Source organism: Phascolarctos cinereus, unplaced genomic scaffold (assembly GCF_003287225.1).
Source record: "Phascolarctos cinereus isolate Bilbo 61053 unplaced genomic scaffold, phaCin_HiC Scaffold_4;HRSCAF=312, whole genome shotgun sequence".
NCBI classification, from domain to species: Eukaryota; Metazoa; Chordata; class Mammalia; order Diprotodontia; family Phascolarctidae; genus Phascolarctos; species Phascolarctos cinereus.
Window position 1 is genome coordinate 139770171 of NW_027555847.1, and position 20368 is coordinate 139790538.

Consider the following 20368-nt stretch of genomic DNA (forward strand, 5'->3'; position numbering starts at 1 on the left):
CCAGATCTCAAACTGTATTACAAAGCACTAAACATCAAAACAATCTGGTACTGTCTAAGAAATAGAGTGGTGGATCATTGGAATAGATTAGGTACACAATATACAGTAGTAAGTTACCATGGTAACCTAACATTTGATAAATGCAAAGATCCAAACTTTTGGGACAAGAACTCACTATTTGACAAAAACCATTGGGAAAACTGGAAAGCAGTTTGGTAGAAACTATGTGTAGATCTATCTCATACCCTATACCAACATAAGGTCAAAATGATTTAGACATGAAGGGTGATACCATAAACAAATGAGGGGAACATGGAATGTTTGACTTGTCAGATCTATGGATAAGGAAAGAATTTATGAGCAAATGAGAGAGAGAGCATCATGGGATATAAAATGGATAATTTGATTACATTGAATTAAAAAGTTTCTGTACAAATGAAACTAATGCAGCTAAGATTAGATGGAAAGGAAACTGGGAAAAAATTTTATAGCAAGTTTCTTTGATAAGGGCTTCACTTTTCAAATAGATAGAAAACAGAATCAAATTTATAAAGAATATGAGTCATTCCCCAATTAATGAATAGTCAAAGGATATGAATATGCAGTTTTCAGAAGAAGATATCAAAGCTACCCATAGTCTTATGAAAAATGATTTACATCACTATTGATTAGAGAAATGCAAATTAAAACAACTGTAAGGTACCACCTGACACCTATCAGATTAATGAACATGACAGAAAAGGAAAATGACAAATGCTGGAGGGGATGTGGAAAAATTGGGACACTAATGCACTCTTGGTGGAGTTGTGAATTGATCCAACCATTCTGGAGAGCAATTTGGAACTATTCCTAGAGTGCTGTAAAATTGTGCATAACCTTTGATCCAGCAATACCATTACTAGGTTTGTATCTCAAAGAGATAAAAGGAAAAGGACCTGTATGTGCAGAAATATTTCTAGTGTCTTTTTTGTGGGGGCAAAGGACTTGAAATTGGGGATGTCCATCAATTGGGGAATGACTAAACAAGTTGTGGTATATGACTGTGATGGAATACTGTGGTGCTATAAGAAATGGTGAAGAGGATAGTTTCAGAAAAATCTGGAAAGACTTATACGAACTATTGCAAAGTGAAGTGAGCAGACCCAGGAGAACATTGTCCACAGTAACAGCAATATTGTATACTATGACTATTTTGAATGACAGCTATTCTCAGCAATACAGTGAGCCAAGACAATTCCAAAGGATTTATGATGAAAAATGCTATCCACTTCCAGAGAAACAACTGATAGAGTCTGAATGCAGATCAAAGCATACTTTTTTACTTTCTTCATTTCTTTTTTGGCTTGTGTTTTCTTTTGCAACATGATTAATATGGAAATATGTTTTGCATGAGTGCACATATATAATTGATATCAATTTGCTTGCCTTCTCAAGGAGAAAGGAAAGGAGGGAGGAAGGGAATTTGGAACTCAAATTTTTAAGAAAATTGTTAAAATTGTTTTTACATGTAATTGAGAAAAAATAAAATAATAATTAAAAGCTAGGTAGGCAGATTAGAAACAGGAATTACTTGAATGTTAGAAAAAAAAGAGAGGAACAGAAGTCTTTATTGTTTTCTATAATCAACAAGGAGTCATTAGAGATTTTTGAACAGGATAGCAACATGACCAGACTTGATCATTAGGAAAGTTAATCTGGTAGTTTTAAGTATGATAATGGAGATAGGAAACTTTACAGTGCTCCAGATAAAAAGCAAAGGCAGTTACTCAGAGTATTGTAGGTGTGTATGGGGACAATGGGCAGTGCTACCACATTCAAGGTGTGAGGGCCATTGATCTATGGAGCATGAAGACAATATCTCATGCCTGTTGCCTTAATGAGGTCTTCTCACTCTTAGACTACCTGTAGAAAACATTTAAATATGAGCTTTTAAAGAATTGGTTATCTTGGAGTCAGGAGGATCTGAGTTCAAATCCGGCCAAAGACACTTGACATTTACTAGTTGTGTGGCCCTGGGCGAGTCACTTAACCCCATTGCCTACAAAAAAAAAAACCCAACCAAAAAACAACAACAACAAAAACCAGTAAACAACAACAACAACAACAAAACAGCAAACAACAGCAACAACAACGAGTTGATATCTTAACTTGTACATTACATTATAATGGCAGAACAGTATGTAATAGAAGGAAAAAATAATAAAATTAGATGAAGTCTTTTTTAAAAAAAAGTTCCCTAAGAAAGCAGACTCAGTCATGGAGAAGTACTGGGAGTGGAATGCAGGAGGAATTGCAGTGCACTAAGAAATTGCAGGATAAAGCAAGTCATTAGTTACATGAGGGAAAATAAAGAATGCAGGTCCTGGAAAATCGTGAGCTATTGATTTAAGGTTCCTTACATTATCCCTTCCTAGGGAAGTATTTAACTTATAGCATTGACTAGAAATGAACATGCTAAGTACATAGCTGATAAGGATACAAGAATGGCAAATCTACACAGGTGATTGCAGTGAAATTCACCCCATGTTACAAATTAGAACCATTGAATCCTTTAGCTCAGAAGGTGCTTAATAAATGCTCATTGATTGATTGGGGAAAAGAAATCACAAAATGTACTTTGTAGAATTCTATTCTTTCTTCAAGATGAAGCTCAAATCCCGCTTATTCCACAAAGCATTTCCACATCCCCCCAGCTACCAGGGCCCTCCTTTCCTAAAGACCTTCTATTCAACTGCTTTGTATGTATTCTGCATATAATTGTATGTGTTTGTGTCATCTCCCTTGATAGAAAGTAAGCTCCTCCAAAGTAGGAATTGTTTTATTCTTTGTATCCCCAGTGCCTAGGACAGTGTTTGGCATATAGTAAGCCCTTAATAAATGCTCGTTGGTTTATTGATTGATTGGTGCCCAGGTCTGACAATGCCAATCCCCCACTCATGAATCATCAATGACTCCCTATTGCTTTCTCCCCAAAGACCAAACTCCTAAGCCTCACATTCAAAGCCCTCTACAATCTGGCTCCGATCTATTTTTTCCAGTCTCATTTCACACTCTTCCCTCTCCCATACTTTATACTCCAGCCAAACTGGACTATTCACCATCCCACCTACATGCCCAGAGCTTTCCCACCTACGTACTTTTGCTCATGCTGTTCACTGTGCCTGGAATACCTTCCCCCTCATCTCTGCGTGCTCAACCCCACATCAATTTGTACCTTTCTTAGGGTTGTTAAATGAATGAATGAATAAAAAGCAAGGGCTTCTGGGGTTAGAGACTCATTCCTTCAATAAGTACCTAAAATCTACTACCACCTGTGGCTCAGAGACAAAAGGACTGTATTTGGGATAAAGATATATCCAAGGTTGCTTACATTAACACCCCCTCTCTATTGGCTTCGTTGCCTTGGTATAAACTTTTCTTCTCTGTTGCCTGGACTTTTAATAACCTTCTACCAGGTCTTCTTGTCTCCACTTTCTTCCCCCTCCAAATCATCCTACACATGCATATGCTGTCAGATTAGCCTCATTAATGAATAGCTTTGGTAGGTTCAGTCCTCCTCAAAAAACCTTTAATGGCCACTATTATCTGCATCTGGGACTAGTCATATATGGAGGCAGAGTAGGTGACTGCCTATATGATTTCTTGGGAGCTCAGAAGGATTTTCTGCCCCTTCCCCTAAAATAATTTCCCCATATATATTGTACAGATGCTTTAAATTCCATGATTAGAGTTTCATTCCTTTAGCTAAAGCCCCATTGAAATGCAAGAGCTATTAGGAGGTAGCAAATTATTAAACCCTGTCAATCATTGATACTTTGGTGTGAAAGATATTATCAGGTTGATTGCTGAAAGTTGTTTTTATTAAGGGTAGGGCAAGGGGGAGAAAAGGGAAGGGAAGAAGAGAATAAGGGTTTGGGAATACTCATAAAAACTCATATTTCTGTGGTGCCTTAAGGAGCATAAAGAAGCTCCCTTGTAACAAACCTGTGTTGTTGGCAGTACAAATGTTATTTCCCCATTTTATAGATTGAGTCTCAAAGAGGCGAAGCAGTTTGCCCTTAGCCATTCTGCTGATAAATGTGGGGAACCTGGGTCTTCTGACTCCAAGTTCAGGGCCCTTCCCACCACCTCATGCTGCCTGCCCCACCTGAAGGATTAGGGGAGGAGGTAGGGAAGGACAAGGGTGAGAGGGATGTTGTAGAATGTGAAGGTCAAAGAAAAATCCCTTGCACACTTCTCCCCAAGCCTGCCCGACCCGGCATAACAAATCAGGATTCTTCTCTACTTGACACAAATCCTTCTGCAATCTCCATTTTCCTATCCTGTTCCCTCTTCTTCACTTAGTTCTTCCCTATCCTCCAAGACCCACTTCCTCCAAGAAGCTTTTCCCAAGGATCCCAGTTTCTAATGATCTCTCCCTCTTCTGTCTGCTGAAGGTAACACTCGGTCGTAGTACATAACTGTAAGAAATGGATAGGATCAGGAAAGAGACCCTAGAGGTTGAATCCACTCTCCTCACTTATAAGTAAACTGAGGCTTAGAGGGGTTAAGTGACTTGCCCATGGTTACATACCCAGTAAGTCCCAGTGGAGAGATTTGAACCCAGATCTTCCTGATTCTAAGTCCAGCACTCTGTCCATTAAAACATGCTGTCATTAATATTTAAATCACATTAATTCTGTACCTAAAAGCTTTCAGTGTCTCTCCCTCATTCTCATTGCCTGCTGAATAAATTGTAAACTCTTGATCTTGGCATTCAAGACTAGCTTACTTTCCTATTTTATGTTATATATATATATATATATATATATATACACACACACACACACACATATATATACATATATATGTATAGATAGATAGATATAGATATATATACATATATACATATATATGTATAGATAGATAGATATATACATATATATGTATAGATAGATAGATATAGATATATATATGTATAGATAGATAGATATAGATATATATATATATAGATAGATAGATATAGATATATATATGTATAGATAGATAGATATAGATATAGATAGATACAGATAGATAGATATAGATATAGATAGATACAGATAGATAGATATAGATATATATGTATAGATAGATAGATATAGATATAGATAGATACAGATAGATAGATAGATATAGATATAGATAGATACAGATAGATATAGATATAGATAGATACAGATAGATAGATATAGATATTGATATATAGATATCTATATCTATATCTATATCTATATAGATATATAGATATCTATATAGATATATAGATATCTATATATCTATATCTATATCTATATCTATATCTATATCTATATCTATAGATATAAATCAAAGACATTTATTAAGTGCCTACTATATTCTCTGGGTTAAAGATTGGTCATTGCGATTAATCAATTAGGCTACCTTTTAGGGTTGCTTTAATTTTCATTCACATTATCATGATCATTTCTATATCAGTTTCCAGTCTCTACTCTCTTTGTCCTGCAGGCAGCACTATCAATAGGCTTAACCATGTCATAGTTTTATGTATTTATCTAACCTCCCTCCCTGCCACTGTCTTCCCTTCTCCCATGCCCAACAACTATTTGACTATAAGATCAGTGAGGACAGCGTCTGTGTCTAATTTCATCATGCTCTCTATCTAATAACCAATACAAGATCTTGCACGTTTTGGGTACTTAATATCTTTTGAATTGAATGGGATGCTGTTTATTAGTTTATTCATTATTTCACATGAGAGTCTTCTAAAGTACTTGAGGGGAAACCCCATGTTTGATGGTACACTTTTATGAAAAGGGTCTCTGCAGATCCCCACTGCAATGAGGGTTTGGGTCATAGTAAATGCTTGCTAAACCTTTGTCAAATGCACTTGGACCTTCTAAACTAAGAAAGTACTCAACCAATCTTGGGATGTCAGAATAAATAGCTCGTATCATCTAGGACTTTGCAGTTATGAGATGCTTTCCTTTCCTTCCAGGAACCCTACAGAGGAGACTAGTGGCAAATATTTTTAGTCTTATTTCATAGTCAAGGAAATGGAGACTCAGAAAAGTAAAGTGATTTGTCGAAAGTTACAGATAATGAATTGGGTCTGGAAATTAAGTCTTCTGGATACAAGTATATTACTCTTTATAATACACTACACTTACCTGCTTTCCTAGACAAGAGGGAAAAACTATAATCCATAGATTTCATAACCTTGAATGGTCACATGTCAAAGCTATTTGTTCTTAAGGTCCATGAATTGGCCTTCTGTGCCAACTAAAATCTCACCATCTAGAGGAAGCCTTTCCATATTCCCTTTAATTCTAGTGCCTTCCCTCTGTTGATTATCTCTGATTTATCCCTCTATATATCTTGTTCATATGCAGTTATTCATGTGTCATATCCCCCATTAAGTTGGGTCTTCCTTGAGAGCAGGAACTTTTTTTCCCTTTCTCTGTACCTTGAGTGCTAGGCACATAATAAATGTTTATTGAGTGACTTACTGACTGACTCAAGACCTTGATGCCAGTACTGGACTGTCCCCAGGGAGTTAAGTGGTAAGGATAGAAGAAATCCCTCTTCTCTTCCCTGCCCATGACGGATGGTCCAGTTTACCCCATCTCTATCTAAATCGATTCAAAAGGCATTCACTTCAACCCTCAACAGAATGTAAGGAAACGCATCTACAACTTCCCAGTTAGGGTCTCATCTGGCCTCTGCTCCAGCACTTGTAGTAGCTACCATCTTCCTCTTCCCTGCAGTAGCCTGTGCCGGTGCTATGTAGTAGAAAGAGTATGGAACTTGGATTTGGGGGACCTGGGTTCAACTCACATCTCTAACATTTACTACCTGTGTGAATTTGGACAAACCACAATCTCTTTTGAGTCTATTTCCTCTTCTGTGGACTGAAGAGGTTGGACTACATGATCTCTGTGGTTTCTTCCAGCTTTTAATCTATGAATCTTTAGCAAGAAGCTTTAATGATTAGAATTAGCAAGCAGCTCTAATGTATCTGCCATTCAGAAAGTCTTAGAGTCATAGAGTTAAAGAATCTAATCCAATTCAAATAAACGAGCTACTGAAAGTCAGAGAATTCATAGAATCTCAGCTGGAAGGGACCCCAGAGGTCACCTAGTCCAACCCAAACTTGAAGAAAAATCTTCTCTGCAACATCTCCAAGAAGTGGTGTCCTCTTGGAGACCTCTACTGGGAATTCACTAGCTCCATGTCTCTTTTGGACAGTCCTATTTTCTATGAAGTTCTTTAGGCCAAGTTAAGGTCTGCTTCTTTCTGACTCCCATGACATTTTCCTTTCTGAAGCTAAACAGAGTAATTCTAATCTTTTGTCTCATAATGGCCCCTCTAATTTTTGAAAATGATCATGTCTCCCTTGCCTTATGTCTTCTCTTCCTCAGGCTAAGTATTTCCAGTTCCTTTGACAGTTTGTCCTTATATCTGGTTTCAGGTTTGTTCACTATCAGTTTAATTCAACTCAATAACTACTTAATAAAAATGATGATAATAAACATTTATATAATGCTTACTATGTGCCAGGCACTGTGCTAAAATGCTAACTACAAAGCACTTGGATGGGCCCTGGGAATGCAAAGATAAAAATGCAACAACCACTGTTCTCAAAGAGCTTACTCTACTGGGGAAGACAGCATGTATACGGATAAGTAAATGCAAAGCAATTTGAAGAGAGAAACAGTAACAATTGGAGGAACCTGGGAAAGTTCTGAGTAGGAGGTATCTCTTTAGCTGTGCCTTAAAGGAAGCCAAGGAGTCTAAAGAACAAAACTGTATATGTAATTTTGGAGAGGAAGTGAATTCCAGATAAGGGGGTACAGCTTGTGTGAAGGTAGGTGATGCAATGTTGAGTTCAGGAAGTAACTAGTAGACCTGTTTGGCTGGAACATAAGTACGTCAAGGGAAGTAACATGAAATAACTCAGAAAAGGTAGGCAGGAGCCAGACTGTGAAGACCAAAAATGCCAGGCTGAGGTGTTTGTATTTAATTTGAGAAGTGATAGGGAGACACTGAAGTTTTTGATCAGAAGAATGCATATCAGATTTGTGCCTTGCAGAGATGATTTTGGTATATGTGTGAAGGGTGAGTTGGAGATGGGAAGCAGGAATAAGTTATGATGGTGGTCCAAGGGAAAGTTGATAAAAGCCTGAACTAGGATCGTAGCTATCTGAGTAGAAAGAAGAGGACAGATTCAAGAGAGATTGTAAAGTTTGAGTCCACAGGACCTAGCAACTGTTTTCATGAGGGAGATGAGGAAAAGGGAAGCATCAAGGATGGCTTGAAGGTTGCAGATCTGAGTGAGTAGAAGGACATTGGTGACTTCATCAGTAATATGGAAGATAAAGTAGGAGCAAGATTAGCAAGGAAGGTTAAGAGTTCCATTTTGGACATATTGAGCTTGAGATGCCAATGTACTGTGCAATTCCATCTGAATCTATACAGTAAACAGTTGGAGACTTAGAAGTTGAGAGATTAGAGCTAGTTATTTATAGATTTGGGAGTCATCTGTATAGAGGTGATGATTTGACCCATCGGAGCAAACAAGTTTACCAGGGGAGAGAGGGTAGAGAGTCAGGGTGACTAGGATAGAACTGCTTTGTATGTTTTCTAGATTGTCAATGTCCTCAAAACATGACCTCTGTGATGCTGGGTCTTTTACAACATAATCTCTTCTGAAGTGAACTTGGCATGCTTCCCATTTGGGGCCTGACAAAATGAACAGTTTAGAATAGTCCAACCTTTGGCTTGTGGGTAGTTGATGGGACATCTCAGGTTGGTGAGTTAAGTTCCACCCATGATCCTAAAAGTTGAAGAATGTACAGAACATTATAATTATTGTCAGAAGACAAGGGTTTCAACCCCAGCTTTTCCACTTAGTACTTATGTGAACTTGGACAAACCATTTCCCCTTTCTGGTCCCCAGTTTCCTCTTCCATAGAATGGATGGGAACCAGGAGAAGTATTCGATTTCTAACCTCTAGATCCTATCAATTCTTATACTTTTAAAAATTTACTTTTTAAAATTCTTATACTTTTGAACAGAGATGTCAAACAAGCTGGACTTCAAGGCTCCCAAGTGCTGCCAACCCAATTAAGATTGGGAAATATTTGACAAAACAAAAATAAAAGAGAACATAGATAATGTTAATATGTGGTTTTCTAAGTCAATATGTTGCTGCAGGGATTGTTATGCATGGTTTAATGACTTGAATTTCTATTTGAGTTTGAGTTTGAGAAGATGCCTAGTCCAATTCAACACTCATAATGTTACTTTTATTCTCATGGCGAAGTAGGAAGGGCATTGGACTAGGAGTCAGGCAGATCTTAGTTGAAATTCTGTCTCATACACTAGTTATGTGATTCTGGACAAGTCACTTAATTTCTCTGGTCTCGGTTTCCTCATCTATAAAATGAGAATGTTGAACTTGTCGGATTCTAAGGTCCCTTCCACCTATAAGCCCATGATGCTATGATATGATGATGAATATGGCATTAATGAATAAATGGGTAAATACTCCCCTCCCTCCTCAGGCCTTAGCTTTTTTCATCTACAAAATGGCAGGGGTAAGGAGTAAACTGGATGATTTGTAAAGTTCCTTCCAGCTTTGATAGGATATAGTTCTAGGAGAAAGAGGTGCAGAAGAAGGAATATTGAGCTGGGAGTTGGAGAATTTGTTTAATTGGTGATAAGCCAGGTTGCTTCTGTTGGAGAGATGGCTCAAAGCCATCTTGTGGAGAGTAACATATAGGGACTGCCATTTTCAAATTTTGGATAGGGTAGATAGATGCCTTGTTCTGGCTTTATGGAAGATCCATTATGGGCCTCCATGGTAAGGTACTATGAAAGTATTAACATATGATGATAAATGTTGTCATGGTATAGTTAAATGTTGGTCAGACACTTGGAATCTCAGATTTGGAAAGAATTTTAGTGGTCATTTCATCCAATTGGTACTTGACTCAGATGGCAGCTAGGTGATACAGTGGATGGAGCTCTGGGCTGGAGTCAGGAAGACCTGAATTCAAATCCGGCTTCAGGTGCTTACTAGCTGTGTGACCCTGGGCAAGTCACTTAACCCTGTTTGCCTCCGTTTCTTCATCTATAAAATGGCAGACCATTCCAGTGTTTTTGCCAAGAAGACTCCAAATGGGGTCACAAAGAGTTGGATATGACAGAGCAACTATACTTACCAGGTGTGTCACCCTGGGAAGACTGCTTCACCTCTGCTTGCCTCAGTTTCCTCAGCTGTCAGGGTGGTTGTGAGGATCAAATGAGATGATATTTGTAATGCCTTTAGCACTGTACCTAGCATATAGTAGGTGCTGTATAAATGCTTGTTATCTTCCCTTTTCCCTCCATTTGACCAAGAATACCATACACAACCCCGTCCCAGGACTCAAATGACCTCTGTTTGAAGACTTGTAGTGACAGAGAATTCATTACTCCTTGAGGCGGCCCATACTACTCTTGGACATATCGAATCTTTAGAAATGTCATAAATCTTAGGATCATAGCTTTAGAGCTTGGATGGAACTTGGAGTCATCTAGTCTAACCCCTTTACTTTTCAGATAAAGAAACCGAGGCCCATAGAATTGATTAAGGGACTTGTCCAAGGTCACGTGGATAGCAGATAGTGGAGGTGAGATTCAAATCCAGGTCCTTGGACTCCAAATCTAGTGGTCTTTCCACTACTCCATGCTGTCTCCTGAAGTGCTTTCTCATACTTCTCTATGTCCACTTTGTTTGCTTGTTTATCCTCATAACAAAGGATTGTCCATGTCAAAATGCTCCTGGCTCCTAAAGTGGGGGGTGGGGGAACACCACCATCAACCTCATATATCATTATATCAACACCATCCCTCACATTTCTCTAGAGCTGTACAATTTGCAAAAAAAAGCTGCCTTATCCATCACCTCATTTGATCCCTATAATAACCCTGTGAGGTAGGTGGGACAGAACCTTGTTCCCACTTGATAGCTGAGGAAACAGAGGCTTAAAGAGGAAAATGATTTGCCCAAGAGGTGAGCTGGGGCTAGAACCTGATTCCCAGTCCAGGGTTCTTTCCCCAGCCCCTCCCCTCCCCACCCCACCCCCAGGCTGCCTCTCAAACCTTTGTCCCAGGAGCTAAGTATGAGACAGCATCATCATCCTTATCATCCTATCTCAAATGTATACAATCTCTTGACCTCCCTCCCAGTCAAAGCAACCTATGGCAAAGTAAACAATTATCTCCTCCAATGCACTGGCTTTGGGGCCTGGCTGTTCAGTCAGGGATGACAGACTTTGAATGCAGCCCCGTGGGTTCAGCTAATGAACAGCAGCTGTGAGTTCCCCCTCCTCTCCACTCCCCCCATTCCCACCCCCAGGCCTGCCAGTAGAGCCTTAGCCAACAGCAGAAACAGCAGGCTTCTTTCCACACTGACAGGTGTAGGGGTGGTGGTAGCATTTCTCACCAGAGGCCCAGGGTTCACTGGCGAAACTGCCCTGCCCATGGGTCTACCTGGCATCTTGCTACAATGTCCTTGCTCCCTTCACTTTCTCCACCACCTGGAAGTGAGGACCTAGCTGGAAGTCAGGAGACCTGAGTCCTAGCTTCAATTCCACCACGGATCTGTGGTGTGACATTGAGAAAGCTCGGTTTCCCATCTATAAAATAAGGGGATTGGCTGAAATGATCTCCAAGTTTTTTTGTAACTTTAAATCCTAGGATCCTATGAAGAAGTTGGGAGATATGGATTCTAGTCTTGGCACTTTAAACAACTCACTGTGTGGCCTTACATATGTATGTGTTGCTCTACGAGCCTCAGTTTCTAGAAAATGAGGGGTTTGGATTAAATGATATCTGAGGACCTTTCTAGTTCTAGCATGGTATAGTCTCTGTTTACCTTTGCATAGTTATTCCAGGAATATCTCTTCCCCTCCTTCTCCCTCCCTCTTTCCTTTTCCCTCTGTTGTTCACTCAATTAGTGAACCCCAAACATACCCTAATTAAGGCTAATAGGCACAAAAATTATTCTAGTGATGCAACTGTTTCAAGGAAATAAACCCTAAATTTTGAATTATCCCTGTCACTCTCCTTCTCTGGACAATTAAGGAGTAGTAATGCATGCCACCCTCTGGTGGCATTGGTTAGGAAGCCTGAGGAACTAACTATGGGCAAGGGTAAGCCATGCCCACTTCATTTTGTTGAAAGCCTCATGTGTTAGAATGATGCCCTTGGGTTGGGAGGAAGGCAAAGTGAAGAAGAGCACTGGAGTATGATCCAGCCAGCTCACATTCCTATCTAGCCTCTTCAACCAATATGCTGTATGACCTTAGATTAGTCACTTGCCTTTTCTTGGCCTGAGCTTCCTAATATATAAAATGAAAATGATGGACTGGATATCTAAGCTCCCTTCCAACTCTGACACTTTTTACTTTTATGTCCCAAGTTCCCTTACAACTCTTACAAAGGTATTTTCCTTGAATGATCTGGTTAATACAAGCTACACTCCATTTCCCAAGCAATTCCAATAAATGACATTCTCCAAATGTATTTTGGACTATGTTATTTGGTACCTGTGCACATGATGTTTTGTATGTGTTTAGCTATGGCTTTCCTATCTTGTCGGTAGATTATAAACTCCTCGTGGGAAAGAACTGCATATTTCCCATGATCTCTCGTATGGGATTAAATCCTTTTCAATAAATACTTGAGAAAAGAGGAGGAAAGAGCAGTACTATAACTAGGTTGGAATGACTATAGCTTTTCCCCGAGTGCTGATTTTAGAGACGGTTGGTAGAAGTATAAAAACAATAGTGTTTATCATATAATTTGCAAGAATAATTCATTAAATTAAAAAGCTCCTGGATGGCTAGTTACAGTAAACTTCCTCTGTCCCACTCACCCCTACCCTGCTAGGGGTGAGACCATGTTTCCCAGAATCTCTACCATCTCCTCAATTAGATAATGTCCCATGGGGCATAATTCCTGCTCTGTGTCTCTCTACCTTTGCACAATTATTCCAGGAAAATCTCTTCCCCTCCTTCTCCCTCTCTCTTTCCTTTCTCCCTGTTCTTCACTCAATTAGTGAACCCCAAACATACCCTAATCAAGGCTAATAAGCATAAAAGTAGTTCCAGTGATGCAACCATTTCAAGGAAATGAAAAGCCCTAAATTTCGAAGTGTAATTAGGAATAATAGAAATCGTGCCATCAACCCCAAGCCTTGGAAAGTCTCCAAATGTGCCCTTCAGAATGTTCTCGACTCCATTTACCTTCTCTTCCTCATTTCACTCAACCTGCATTTCTGCAAACACAACAATGAAAACAAATCTCTTCTTATTCAATTTGATTATTTTTTTATTTACTAATACTGCAATAGTATTGTTTTCTATTTTTCTTCATGACAAATAGCCAGGTGCCAGCTTCCAAATGGGTCCTATTCCAAAAGTCACTTATTTGGACCTTGGAGCACATTTTCCCACAGAAGCAATGCTATAAATGATGCTTAGATTTCAGGCTTCTACTACCAATAGTACTTTAGTGCTAATAGTTCTATTTCTGTTGTACTGGGAGATTAAATAGCTCTCTCTGGACTAGCCTGTGAACCTAATCACCATGTATAACATGCCTCCTAAGGGAATAATAAGCCTTTGGGGGTCCATGATGCAAAGGGAACATGATATGGATCTAGGAACATACCTTTAAATTCTTGATACAGTAGAAAAAAGCATTTGGCTTTGGTGTCTGAGGTCCTGAGTTCAAGTCCACCACTTAACTACTTGTGTGACCTTGGGCAAGTCACCCTTCCTCGACCTCAGTTTTCCCCTCTATAAACTGGGGGAAGGGGTGGACTCAGTGGCCTCTAAGGTACCTTTCTACTCTATGTGATCCTACGATCTGCCAAAATCTCTTAGCCTTCGCCATGGCTGAGAAAAGAACAGTGTGAGGGGAGTTTGGATATATTCCTCTCTTCCCTCACTACTGCTGGAGCTGTAATAGTCACTGTAGATTCCTAGGATGAAAACATTTAAAAAAAAATTGAGAGATGGAAGGGGCCTTATAGACCTAGTTCAGCCTCTTCAATTCACAGATGAGGAAAATGAGGCAAAGAAAGGCTGTGATTTACCCAGATAGTGAATGATGGAGCCAGAAGTGAAATCTAGTTCCCTTGATTCCAAATCTCAGTACTTTCGAAATAGATTCTGAATTTATCTCCTTGCCTCCTTTCCCCGGTGTGTGCTCAACACAGTGGCCAGTGATTTTCCTAAAACATAGGTCTGTAGGGACAGCTAGGTGGCACAATGGATAAAGCACCAGGCCTAGGGTCAGGAAGCCCTGAGTTCAAATCCAGCCTCTGACACTCACTAGCTGTGTGACCCTGGGCAAGTCCCTTAACCCTGTTTGTCTGAGTATCCTCATCTGTAAAAATGAGCTGGAGAAGGAAATAGCAAATCACTACAGTATCTCTGCCAGGAAAACCCCAAATGGGGCCACCAAGTTGGAAATGACTAAAACAATGGAATAACAATGAAGTACCTGTATTGAATTTCAGCTACACCATCCACTAAGTAGGCTTTGGGGGGAACGCAGGGTGCACAGTCACTGGGAAGCTAAGTACCATTTACGAATACTTTACTATTAGGAAATGATGCATTCTGAGTTCCAAACAACTGAATTACAAACGAGATTTGGGAACATAATGCATCTCTAAGTTGGAGATTTCCTGCATTAGAAACTGTCATTCAAATACCTAAACATGTCCCCATTTTAAACATCTCTAGGGGGTAAATATTTAAAGTTATCAGCTGGTGCTCTTACAGAAATTCTCTGCTATGCTTACCGTAGTGTCTCTACTCTTAGGGTCTTCAGTCAGTTGAGATTTACTGGTTGATGTCAGAACCCAGGCTGGATCTCAGATGGGTGAGTAATAACAGCCATGCTGTCCTCTCTGTAGTCTGTGGGTATTTTGGGGATATTGGGGGGAGCTCCACTGGAGGATATCCTCCCCCTTCCCCACCTCCTCACTGTCTGTAGCTTGGCTAGGTCCCATTCCCTCTCATGAACTAAGAGGCCTTCCCTTTAGGCTCCTGGCTGTATTGGCTGTGGGTGGTATGCAGATGGGAATAGCGTTTTACAAACTGCTGCTTAGATCACCGGATTTGGAGTATAGAAGGGACCTTAGATATGAACTACTCCAGAGGTTCTTCCTCCTCTTTTGTCATGGACCCTTCTGACAATACAATAGCACCTACTGGCCCCTTCTCACTCATACTGTTTTTTTATGCATAAAATTAATACATATGTTTACAAAGGAAACCAAATATAGTGAAATATAGTTACCAAGATATTTTTAAAGACAAGTTACTAGACCCCAGGTTAAGAGCCTCTGACCTACCCCCTTATTTTACAAATGAGGAAGTGATAGTTGAAGTTACAAAGCTAATAAGTGATAGAGCGGAAACCCAAGTCTCCTGACTCTTGAATTCACTGTTCTTACTTTTGTTGTAAATAACTGTAGAGATAAATCAAAAATTCCCAAGGGAGATTCAGTTTTGAAAATATAGGTGAGATAATTTGCCTACAATTGCTGACTCGTCCCTCCCCCACCCCCAAGACCCTGCCTCCTACAAGGGAGTACATTAATATAATGATAATAGCTAGCATTTATAGAGAGAGCTTTAAGATTTACAAAGCATTTTATACATGTTAACTCAATTTGATCCTCACAACAACACTAGGAGGCAGGTATTGTCACAGGTTCCTCATTTGTAAAGTAGGGGTAAGAACATCTACCTTCCTGGGTTGTTGTGAAGATCAAATATAATGATATCTGTTAAGTGGTTTGCAAACTTTAAAGCTATATAAATGCTTATCATCATCATCATCATCATTATCACCACCACCATCATCATTATTCCCATTTTACAGATGAGGAAACTGAAGCTGAGAGGCTATCTTACCCAGGGTCACACAGCCATCAAATGTCTGAGGCAAGATTTGAACTCTCCTTGATTCCAAAACTCTAAGTCCTACAGTCTATCCACCACATAGCTTAACAACCAAATGTTGCAAAAGACTTCTGATTTCATCTTCATTCATCTAGTAAAAAGCCCTCAAACATTTGCAAATGCCTACTGTACTAAGTGCTGGGAAAAAGATAATAATAAGCCATATATCATCATAATATTTTAAAATTATATATTGTGTTATATAATGTTATAATATGCTTGTGTGTATGTGTGTGTATGTATACAGATATATACATATCTATGTATATACATACATATGCACACACACACACACACACACACACATACACACATACATACATACACATACATAGTAGTGGAGCTATTACCCGACACAGTCAGAAAACTTGGATTGAAATCTGGACTCTAGCACTTCAACCGCATTGAACTTCTATTTCCTCATCTGCAAAATGGAAATAATAACACCAGGACTCATGGGGTCTTTGTAAACCTTAAAACTGTGTAAACCTTAAAGGATATGGAACTCTGACATTTGTTATTAGATAAGGCATAAACCCTGTTCTCCTGCAATTTAGATTCTAGGAGAGAGTGAAGACACAAACACAGTTACCACAGGACATGATATTACATAATGAATGCATCATAATGTTATAAAACAAAATGCAAGGTGAGGCCTGAGAGGGCCTCCATGCAGATATCGCTACTGTACTTTCCCTTCAAAGATGGTTAGTTTCATGTGGCCAAAAATATTCATTGCCTAGTAGCCAACCATCTGGAAACAATTACATGGGTTGTCAAAAAAAAAAAACCCCCGACTAATGAAGCAGTAACTCTGCTAATGTACATCTTGCCTATTTATTGCTGCCTATGATATCATAGCACCCTAAGTTTCCTCCATCAGAAATACCTACAAAAATTTCCGAGACATCTTAAGGACCTTTGGCAAGAAGGTCTACTATTCTGCATGAAGTCCATATGGCAGGTTACCTATCTCTTCTAAATACTATATTTTTCCCAGTGATCAGCACGGTGCCCTGTACACATTAGGTGTTTAATAAATGTTTATTGAATGAATGAATCATTGAGGATCCCTCAGTTAAAAAAAGTCCATATCTCAATGTAACCAAGAGCCTAAAGGATCCTTAGCTGTAGCCACAAGGACACATTGCCTCTCATGTAGGAAGCCAGGCTATCATCTGAACATCTCCAAATACTCAGGTGTTTGGCACTAGGTAGACCAGAAGTCTGGATGACTGGCTGGCTTGTTCAGTTCTCATTAGCTGGTTTGGGAGTCCTGTAAACATCACCCCAAGCATGGTTTGCTTTCCCACATGCACACTGTTCATGAAATCTTCCTCCCCACTTCTCCCTTCCCCCTCACCCGTCTGGGAGCATTGGGTTCTTTCCCCAATCCATTTTTTAGTATAATTTTTGCTTTATTCTAGTCTAGATTTTACCCAGATTCCTTAGGACTGACTCAAAGAAAAAGGCATTTTGCTAAAATAGCTATGTTGCTTTGAAACAATTCTTACTCCTACTCACTTTTCTTTTTGGAAGACAGTGACTGAATTTAGATTTGAGAGAGAAAAGGAGGGAGAGAGAGAGAGCTTGAGAAAGACAGGAGGTAGGGGAAAGGGGGAAGGGAGAAAAGGAGGAAAGGAATCAGGGAGGGAGAAATGGAAAGAATGAGGAAGAGAGTTAGAGGAAGGAGGGAAAAAGATAGGGAAAAAGAGAGAAGGAGTAGAGAGGGGGAGGAGAGAGGAAGAAGGTGGAGATAGGGGGAAGGGAGGAAGAGAATGAGGGAAGGGAGGAAAAGAATGAGGGAAGGGAAGAAGAGAATGAGGGAGGGGAGGAAGAGAAAGAGGGAAAGGAGGAATACAAGGGGAGGAAGATGTAGAGGGGAAAAGAAGGGAGCGAGCAATATAGAGGAGAGAAGGGTGGGAGAGAGAGAAGGCAAAGAGAAGGAAAGGAGAGTATGATATGGGGGAAGGGAGGGATATGGAGATACAGGGGGAATGGAGGAAGAGAAAATAAGATATGAGAGAGGGAGAAGGGAGAGAGGAAAGAAATAGGGTGAGAATGACAGATGGAGGACAGAAGTGGGAGGGAAGGAGAGAAGGGGGAAGAGACAAAAAGAGGAAAAGAGAGATATAGTCTCAAGTGCAGACTTGACTGGATGGGGATATTATTCCAAATCTTGAAAATAGCCAGCATTTCTAGTTGTCTGTAGCTATACCTGAAGATGAACTCTTGTTGATTCGCTAGGGCAGGGGTCACTCCTCATTTCCCAGACTGACCATGTTCTCAGGTTACACTGAACAAAAGACATGTTCACATGTACAAGGCAATGTTTCTAAGCCTTTCCTCGGCAGGGGTTGTGTGCCCTAATGGGCAGTGCAAGACTGGGGCTAGCACAGACTGGATTCAGCATTCTACTTTCCATTGAATCCACTTTCTCTACCTAGATCAAAACAGATCCTAGGATTTCAGAATGCCAGAGCTGAAAGAGCCTTCAGGAAACCCCTCATTTGACTCTGCTGAGGCCCACAGAGCTGAAGGGACTTTTCCAGGGTCCCACGGTGAGCTGGTGACAGTGTAGGATTAGTGTCCAGATTCTCAGTCAGTTCTCCCCAAGTCCTGCTCCCACCACACTGTCTCTTATGATTGACATGGAGGTGGTTGAAATCCTATAAATACAATTCTAACTGTATCTTATACCAATAGACTTCCACTTCCAGATTTATGGGGGCAGAGCTGTAGCCAGGATCTGCATGGTAGGGAGAGGAGTGGGGTGGGATAGGAGGAAGCTTTCACTTCCTGTTGTGGTCTATTAACCTGAATTCTCACCTATTGGTTGCCTTTGAGCAACCTTAGGCTGCCACCCTCAAGGTCCCATCACCAAGGCCCTTGTCCTGTGTCCCTTTATCTTTTGCTTCTTCTGGAGGTTTAGGTGGTGGAGGACCACTGCCCATATAGCACAGCTGTGGCCAGAGTCTGAGGGACAGGCTGCCACTCTCTAGGGTCAACTGCCCCTGGGGCAGACTGTTTTCTGTGTGACGTGCCTTCAGATGAATTTGACCCTTGGCACAAGAATTCCTAGTGATAAGCTTGGATGTAAAATAATGGTGGTGGGGCAGGGAGAATTCATCTTTAGCAGCACCCCCCCCACACACAACTTGGAGTTGATTGTCTATAACTTTTCCATTCCTGCTTCAATCTCCCCTTCCCCCTTCTCTACCTTCATTTCACATTATGAGAACTCATACAAGGCAGCCCCATCATAGCCTTCCCTGCTGGGCAGACTGCTCGTGTTTTGTGATCCCCTCATACTGCCTACCTATACTAAGTACCATCCATCATAGCCATGCTTTCTGGATCATCCCTACAGGGACAACATCTCTGAGGCCTATACAATCATAGTATATCAGAGTTGGAAGGGACCCCTAGTTGACTAGGGTCATGTGGTCTAACCATTGCCTAATGAAGGGTCTTTGAAGGCAGAAGTTCTCTTTTAATGTAACAGTCATAATAGCTTTAAGATTTGCAAAGTGCTTTGCATATATATTAATTATCTCATTTAATCCTCGTGGCCCTATGGGTAGGTTCTATTATTATCCCTATTTGAGGAAACTAAAGCCAAGAGAAGGCCAGTGACTTGCCCAGGGCCACATAACTTGTAGCTGTCTGAAGCAGGATTTGAACCCAGGTTTTCCTGATGTCCAATCCAGTGTGCTACCTAGCTGTGTGATCTGTCATGGCCTTTAGCAATTACTGATGTGATTCGCCTTCAGAGACAGAGGCTCTAAAACAACCCAACATGTGGTCATCTGATATCTCCTTGGACACCTCCCTTGACAGGAGATTCCTTACCTATCAAGGCAGCTCATTCCATTTTTGGGCCACTCTCGTTTTTGAGCAATTCTTCCTTACAGATTATTTCTCCTATAAGTACTACTCATTGTTTCTAGTTCTCCTTTCTGGGAGCAAACAGAACAAGCCCAATTACTCTTCCATAGGATTACTTGTTTGATATTATTTATCATATCTTCCTTAAGTTTCCTCTTACACAGGCTAGACATCCCTAGTATGCACCAGTGCCCGGCACATAGTAAGTGCTTTATAAATGCTTGCTGACTGATGTGTGGTGAGGTTCCAATCTGTGACGTGGAAGTACTCCCCGTTCCACTGATACTGGGGCTCCACATCACTCCATTGCCTTACATCAAGCTTTTGGTCCACTAAAACTCCTGGGTCATTTTCATTTGCATTAGTGATACTCTCATCTTGTACTCGTGAAGTACATTTACAAATTTCAGGGTGATGTCCAAAAAAATGTGTCTTAGTCTGCAGATTGTTA

At 40.3% G+C, this 20368-nt stretch overlaps 1 protein-coding gene across 1 annotated transcript in view; it reads right to left on the bottom strand.

The window, feature by feature from the left end:
• The window catches only part of CACNG3 (calcium voltage-gated channel auxiliary subunit gamma 3), a 126914-nt gene that overhangs the window by 55127 nt on the left and 51419 nt on the right, over positions 1-20368 (bottom strand). The gene's annotated exons all lie outside the window — the stretch shown is intronic.